The sequence below is a fragment of the Eptatretus burgeri genome, chromosome 13, assembly GCF_056783735.1.
Source record: "Eptatretus burgeri isolate ZD-2024b chromosome 13, Ebu_testis_v1, whole genome shotgun sequence".
NCBI classification, from domain to species: domain Eukaryota; kingdom Metazoa; phylum Chordata; class Myxini; order Myxiniformes; family Myxinidae; genus Eptatretus; species Eptatretus burgeri.
This window is the reverse complement of record NC_140973.1, coordinates 52,140,625-52,148,940: the sequence shown is the minus strand read 5'-3', so window position 1 is coordinate 52,148,940 and position 8,316 is coordinate 52,140,625. Positions and strand designations below refer to the sequence as shown.

The 8,316-nt window shown below is 42.6% G+C and overlaps 1 protein-coding gene across 2 annotated transcripts in view; it reads left to right on the top strand.

Annotated features, from left to right (window-relative positions):
- The window catches only part of LOC147014475 (uncharacterized), a 173,746-nt gene extending 166,733 nt beyond the window's left edge, over positions 1 to 7,013 (top strand). The window contains exons 3-4 of one of the 2 annotated variants that reach the window (XR_015050772.1): positions 1,721 to 1,825; positions 5,139 to 7,013. The gene's annotated coding sequence lies outside the window, so the exon portion shown is untranslated. The remainder of the gene's footprint in view (positions 1 to 1,720; positions 1,826 to 5,138) is intronic. The other variant, XR_015050773.1, reaches the window with a different exon arrangement.
- The last annotated feature ends 1,303 nt before the right edge of the window (positions 7,014 to 8,316 follow it).

Sequence of the window (8,316 nt, the reverse complement as noted above, 5' to 3'; positions counted from 1 at the left end):
GGTTTACTGACCCCTGCAACAGACAGGGGGGGGGGCTTATTAGCCACAGCACAAAACATATACTATCCCACTATACAACACCCTCCTCCCCCCCCCCCAAGCTGCTCCCGAAGGTGGGTGTTTCTCGTGAACTTAAATTTAATACTCAGCGGACTTGATGACGTGATTTGTTAGTTTGAGCACCCGCTCTGAGTGGAGGAGGTTGGCATTTCAAATCACGGCCAAGTCTTTAGTTATATCAGACTTTAGAAATGGTGCATATTGCTTCCTTAACATTTAACAAGGATAGAGCATAGAGAGAGAGAGAGAGAGAGAGAGAGAGAGAGAGAGAGAGAGAGAGAGAGAGAGAGAGAGAGAGAGAGAGAGAGAGAGAGAGAGAGAGAGAGAGAGAGAGAGAGAGAGAGAGAGAGAGAGAGAGAGAGAGAAGGGGGGGATAGAGAGATAGGGGAGGGAGAGGGGACAGAAAAAGACAGAGAGAGAGGAGTGGGGGAGAAATTTCCTTCTGTATTCATCATGTCTACCAAATTTGCCCCGACACCTATTGTTTGTCCAAGGCTCTCTATTTTGTCCTTCAAATCTGCTGTTGGTGTCCTTGTTTAAAAGGTTGTAGAAGAAAAAAAACATCCGGAAGTTTATCGCTGCAGATGCACTATCTTTTCTTCTTCTTCTTTTTCTTCTTCTTCTTCTTCTTTTGGCTGCTCCCATTAGGGGTCGCCACAGCGGATCATCCGTTATGATCCGCATAATGATTTGGCACAGGTTTTACGCCGGATGCCCTTCCTGACGCAACCCTGGTCGCCTCTTACGACACAGGGATATGGCACACCTATTCTAACCGGGGCATACACCGGGCCCAGTACACTGGTACTCACTTCGCCGACCTCGGAAGGATTACAGGCTGAGTCAACCTCCTGGTGTGTATTAATTCAAGCGGTCAACGGGGCTTGAACTCAGGACCTTTTGGATCCCAAGCCGCTACCCTAACCACTACGCCAACACCAGGCTAAGATGCACTATGTTATACACCACCTTATTTAACACATTACAACAGTGAGGAAACTTCGTTTTTCAGGACATCTTTTATGAGGTCCTTAAAAACTGTGTCCTCTTTGGAATGATTTTCAGTTTTGTTTGACTGGCAGGCAGGAAAACAGTAAAAAAACAACAACAAAAAACCTCACTTCCCTCTGCACATGTGCGATTGGGACGAATTCAGAGACAAAGTACTGCTAAACTACAGGCTCATTTTCTGACTAATTTTCCCATTTGTGTTCAAAATGTAATATTCAATTGAAATTAAGTTGTTCCTCGATCATAAACTCACATTTGTAGACAGACAGACAGACAGAAGTGAACCAATTGCTTATCTCCAGTTTGAGTTCATGGGGTAATGACAGGAGAACAGGCATGAGTAATGTTCATGACAATTTTCTTTCGCAACTGGGATATTTTGCCCTCTTCTTAGACAAATCCAATCACGGCCGTCCAATGTTGCACCACCATTTTGCGGTGGGGTTTGGCTCAGTATTTCAGAGCTTTGGCTCTGAGTGAATCGAAGAGTGCAACACAATTAACCTTTTAAAGTCCAGAAATTATTTAAATTGATCGATTAACTTAAACTATTCAGGTCACTGGGGATGGGTAGTTTTTGTAGTACTGTACTAGAAAATATAATGAAAGAGGACTTCAAAGGTTACTGTATGTTTGCCTTTATTTTTAGGTTATGAGCAATGCTTCAGATGCAAGTCTCCCAGACAACACCGAAGCGGACACGTCACAGAAGACCCTTTGATGGACCCTTGATATACCCACTCCAAGAGTTTATGTGCGTAGTAACAGTTTTAATATGGCGTGCTTGGGTCACAGAGCAGGTCTCTGACAATTTGTTTGACGGAGGAGAGACGAATGGAGAAGGATTATAAAGAGGAGAGATGAATAATTAAGGGTTTTTCTACATTAATTTATCATAAGACAAGCACTCGTGCTTAGGCCAAAGAGAACCCGGCACTGGTGATTTAGCTCTTGATTTAACGACTTGGACGGTTTCGTTCTCATTAAATCTCCACTCGATTCAGCCAAAACGCAAATCTTCAAAACACCAAAGGCAAAAGAGGAACATCAAACGGGGGCTACGTAGCTTACACGGTCTCCCATGTGCAATACTATATGCTGCACGGTGCTGTAATGCAGAGTAACCTCAAATACTGCATTGGTGTCACGTGAATGGTTCCCACAGCCTCGAATCACTAACCGCTCGAGTGGGGGGTCAAGACTGGCTGGTGCGGCATTGGGACTCATTGATATTTGTGGTCGATGGCGTCGGATAGTCAAATTATTTGGTGAGCACACCAATTCACTTTAACAATAGAACAATAATTACCCACGCGCGCGAAGGGAAAAGTGGGGTTAAGGAATTGCTTCACTTTGTCTGTCTATGCATCTACAAATGTGAGTTTATGATCGAGGAACAACTTAATTTAATTTTAGTGTTATATTTTTAACATGAATCGGGACATTAATCGGAAAACGAGAGTTTCGCAGTACTTTGGCTTGGAATTCATCCCGATTGCACTTGCGCAGAGAGGAGTAAGAAAAACATTTAAGTCTGTCTGCACCCGGCAATCAAATAAAATTGAAAAACTTTCCAAACTGGAAACTTACTGTTTTTAAGGACCTCAAAAAGGACACAAACAATAGGCACCAATAACTAAAGTTATTAAATTATTAAAAAGGACACAAACAACAGGCACGAATAACTAAAGTGACGTGTTAAATAAGGTGGTGTATAAGTACAATCCACTGCATGAATGGCGGTAAACTTATGAAATGTCTCTTCTTTCTACAACCTTTAAAATCTTTATTTTATTTCAATTTAATTATATACTTCAACACTGTAGAACACAAATTGCCATATTGACACGTTCAAAACCCTTCTGTTGAGCAGTATTTGGCCAAAATATTACAGCATTTTACATCATCACGACAAATCAAATTTGCCGCTCAAGACCCTGCCCATGTCTTTCTATCCTAAGACTGCGCAGGGTAAGGTGTTCTCTGAACTCTTGTTGTAACTTGCTTGTTGTGTCATGTTGCTGCTGGATGGTTGCACGAAAACGGTCTTTACCTGATTCCTTTTTGCACAGGTCACATGAGATCTACACAAATCTTCCCCCGTCCAAAACTCCTGACAAATCTCACACTCTCACGATGTCTCTCCGAAAGGACCGTTTGGACCCCCCCACCCCCACCCCATCTACTTTCCCAACAATCCGCTGGAAGAAGTCCTTTCATTCAAGCTTCTGGGTCTCACTATCTGCCATGTTCTTTCCCGGGAAAGCCACATTTCAAACCTGGCCTCCAAAGCCAGTCGCCGACTGGGAATCCTCCGTCGTGCAAAGTCCTTCCTCGGCCCACCTGAGCTTCTGACCACATACAAAGCTTTTGTCCGCAGCCTGATAGAGTACTGCTCTCCCCTCTGGGCTGGTGCTCCTGCCTCCCACCTTTCTCAGCTTCACGCTGTGGAAACCAAGGCATTTAGGATCATTGGCATCTCCCGCGGTGAGGCTGTCTTTGGGCATCTCACTCTCTCTCTCACCACAGGCAGATCGGTGGTCTTTCTGTCTTCTACCATCTCCTCTCCAGTCTCGCCCCCCCTGCTCTGTCTGCGATATGCCCCCCCCTCTCATATTTCCGCAAGGCGCTCAAGGTCTGCCAGCAACCCCCTTCTGGTAAACTACCAAAATCACGAATTACTGCTCACCTTCATTCCTCTTTTTGGCCCACCTTTGGAATATACTCCCACACTCTGTTCAATCCCATTATTCCCTCCAGGCCTTCAAAACAGCCATTCACCACCACCTTTTATCTTCCCCCATCCAAAACCTTGATCTTTTCTACCCCCGTTAATCCACCCGAAACCCACCTCCTTCAAATTCCCTGCTTTCCTTCCTGAAAGTCCTTGTAATGTTCATCTAGTATACCCCGTGTTCCCCACCCCATCCCTCTCCCTTCCACAGATCTCCTAATGTCTCTGTTCCCCACTGTTTTGTCCTTCCTACTCCTGCCCCTCTTGTCTCATGCCCCTCTTGCTGTGCGTTGTGTGTTAGCTCTCATACGAGCCTCGACAAAGTATACAAAAAAAAATGTAACAAGTGGTTCCAGGCACAACAAAACCCGCCCATTTAAGGCATAAAGTTATTTTGGGGATCAAATTTAAATTTGATACATCCTTAACCTGAATGTTGATTATAAGGAATAGAATAAGGAATATTTTAGTCTTAGTTTGAAGTCAATTAAACCATTTTTGACGAAGTTATGAGCGTAAAATGATTTTGACCTTTCAAGGCCACGTAAGGTCAAAGGTCATGGTGTCAAATGAAAGCCAATAAAGGACTTGATATATGTCTTCCAGAGTAAACACGCATATTCCCAACCGTTTTTGATTTATAATGGAAAATATGTAATTTTGACCGATGACATAATGCTTGAATATGTTCAGTGTTGTTTAAATCACGGGTACTTGAAACTTGTAAATTATGTTAGTCTAGAGCTGGCCTAGAATAAGGTTCACTATAAGCTTAGTTTGAAGTAAATTGGATCATTTTTGACGAAGTTATGAGCGAAAAACGATTTTGACCTTTTCGTGACCTGACCTTGACCTTTGGTCCAATTGGACCCAAAAGTTAATGGGGTCGTCCAAGGTTCATTGCCCACCTGTGGATTAAATTTGATAGTGTTTGCTAAAGCCGTTTTGCCGTAAAGTTGCTAACAGACAGACAAACAAACAGACAAACAAACCGGACGATTACAATATCCCGCTCCCTCCCTCCGGGGGGCGGGATAACAAGAGATGGATGAATAAACATCTCCCTGCTTTGTAAATCCCCAATCCCCATGATCCATGCTTGTTTGTGTGATGGACCAGAGGAGGAGCCTATGGAGCTCTCTCCCTAGATGATCATGATTAATTTTGGTCGAGTTTCCCCATTTCAGGCCATAATTCCACATGAATTGTTTGTCCACACATGAGCCTGAATTACATGTGACAACTGTTAAAATGCATTTACTTCTGTGACCTTGTGTACTTATTGTAGGAGATAGACACATTCTACTCTTTTTCTTCTTTTCTTCTGTTTTAGCTTGTCTACGATGAAGTCGAGACGAACTGTTAAAGCCATAATGATGTCTTTCATCTCTACTCCTCCAAGGTGGCTCATCGGATCGTCTTGAAACTCTTGGCATGATGATTCATGATGTCGTCGATGCGCAAAAACTAATTGAGCCCTTTTTATTTTCTTCAAGGTGGTGGTTTAATTAGCTAATTAACTCAAAATATAATCTATGTTTGCATGTGCATCACATATCGTGAGATTACGTGATCTCACAAGATGTTTCTTTGTGGTTTAATTTAAACCTCTTAATTACCCTCGCCAGAGAAGATGGGATTGCATTTGGGTCAGTTTGTCTGTCTGTCTTTCCACACAGAACATGACTAGGTGGATTAATTACTTATTATTGAAAACCTTAAGACCCCTTAGAACCCTAAGACTCTTTCAGACCCCGAAGATCCCTAAGACTCTTTAAGACCCTTTTGAATGTTAATATCTTTAAGACTTTGAAGACATGTAAGATGCTGAAGACACATAAGACCCTTTAAAACTCTTCACACTCTTTAGAACCCGAAAAACCCGTAAGACCCACTTGCGACGATTCATTATTTTTGCTTCTTTTCTAACTTCTTATATTTTAAAATTATTTTATTATTATTTGCTTCTGTATTTTTTTTTTTTTAGTAAATGTACAGTGTCTGTGTTTCAGTGGTTTCGCTGCCCTTTGCTGTCTTCTTTCTTAGCAACCCTTCTTGGAGCCTTGGTTCATTGAATTCCCCTGGACAGACCATCACCCCTGGCGTGTTCTGAGTGTAAAAATCTTGTCCTTACAGTGTCCAAAGTTTGTCCTTATAATGTCCGAAGCACATCCTTCGCTTGTGCTCACCATGTCCGAAACATCCTGAGCTTGTCTTTAGCTGGTCCTTATTGTTTTCTAAATGTACCATTTACGTGTCCTTTGCCTGTCTTGAGCATGTCCTTACTCCCCTGGGCATAACCTGAGTGTGTCCAGAGCAATTGATAACTGGTATTTTTTGAAAGATCTTCCTCATCAGAGATGGGAAGTTCCAACGGATTGATATGAAATTTATTCACTCATGATAACTGAAAAAGTAATCTGGGGGTGCAACTTTCCACCTCACAGCTAGCAGTGGTGTTCACCTCATTGCTCATGTTGATTTCACCATGCAAAAATGGCGGCGGCCATCGTTAACTGGAAGTGACGGAAAGTTGCGCCCCCCATCCGGAACGTATCTATCATGATTGGAATGTATCTTCTGCTTCCAGTTTCTGCTCCCGCTTCGCCCTTCCACTTTGGGTTCCTCATCGGAGATGCACGTGGAGCTCCTTTGCATCTCATTTTTTTCCAAATACAAGGACACTGTCTGGAATTGTCTTATCTTTTCATTTAATACTGCTTGTACCAGTTTGTAGTTGCATTTTCGGTGTTTTATGTAAACGTTTCTGTTTCTTCTCCTTTGAACCATGCTCTGCCACATGCTCTACTCTCCCTCCTAAGTTCTTTATTTTACTTCCTCTGTTATATTCCTTGATTTTACTTACTAACGGCCTCACCTGGATTTTGTGACGGCCTCCCTCGCACGTCTACTCTCACCTGGACTCCGTGAGCGCAATCCTCCTCGTTTGTACTACATGAGCACAAAGATGTGTCTGCGTGAGCAATAGGTGTCCTCTCTGTTGCATATTAAGTGAAACGTGACGAATGCTGTATGAAAGGTTATAAATAAGTTAAAATGCGCATGAATAAATAACTAAATAAATGGCAATGAAAGAACAAGGAGAAGGCGTTTCACGGATCTCAGGAACCTTACAAGGGTGTGTTTTTGTTTTTCTTCATCCTCAAACACGGAGCCGAACCTGGAGGAAAGAACCGATCATGAAAATATCATGAATGCTTTGCTCATATATGATGCATGATCCATGTCCAAAACTTTGTCCTTCATATTGCACATTGTGTACTAATCAAATGCTCATGTTAACACTATGTTGAGCCATGATCCAATTTGCATGCCTGATGCACGAGGTCTTGGTGGCTGAGCGTTTCTAAAATCAACAGAGATGCATTGCGACCGAGAAGAGCACTCGGTAGAGCGCATACCTCTGCTACGTAATGCCTGATCCATGAGAACATATCGGGCCCATTACATTGTTGGACTAGAGGGGGAGCACTCGGTAGAGTGCAAAACCTCCACCGCCAATACTGCTGGAGAACCTGGAGAAAGGTTCTCTGGAGAAAGTGAACCTGATATCCTATTCATTGTAGGTCAAAACGGATCAGACTCTACTGAACCACGATTGAATAAACTAAAGTAGATCGACGCGCATGTAGAAATGCCCAAAAAAAATTGCAATTTTTTTTTCTCTAACAATTTTTTTTTTTTGGGGGGGGGGGGTGGGGTGTTGGAAATCACTTCAAACATGTAGAAATGCAAAAACAAAAATTCAAATATTTTTTCAAAATGGCCGCCATCGCGGCCATATTGGACTTTGGACCAAGTCCAAAATCTAATGGCATGATCCTTGGACCATACCTAACCCCCCCACCAAGTTTCGTCGAAATCCATCAAGTTTGTCCGTAATACTGTTCACAAACAAACAAACAAACAGACAGGGGTGAAAACAGTAACCTCCGTCCATCTTCGATGGCAGAGGTTAAATATCATGCTATACAGTACTATATCGTTTTTGGCCCTTTCCCTCAATGGTGAAGAATCACTTTAAAAATTAAATAAGTCTTGTATCCAGATCCGGATTCGGATCTTCACCAAAATCGAATCAAGTTGTTGTGGTCACACACACAACCTGTCCACCAAGTTTCATCCGAATCCATCCACAACTTTTTGAGATATCGTGCTCTCTATCGTTTTTGGCACCATCTCTCAATAGTGAAGAATCAGTTGAAAAATTATCGGATCCGGATCTGGATCTTCACCAAAATCTAATCAGTTCGTCCTTGGTACACACCCAACCTGCCCACCAAGATTCATTCGGATCCGTCCACAACTTTTTGAGATATCCTGTACACAGACAGACAGAGAGGGGTGAAAACATCACCTATTTCACCTTCGGTGGCAGAGGTAATAATCATATAGGTACAGCAGATGGAGTACAGTGCAGGGAATGTGCGGAACATATTGTCAAATGTTTACTGTGTTTAAGCCGCATTGAGGAATTTCCGCACATATTA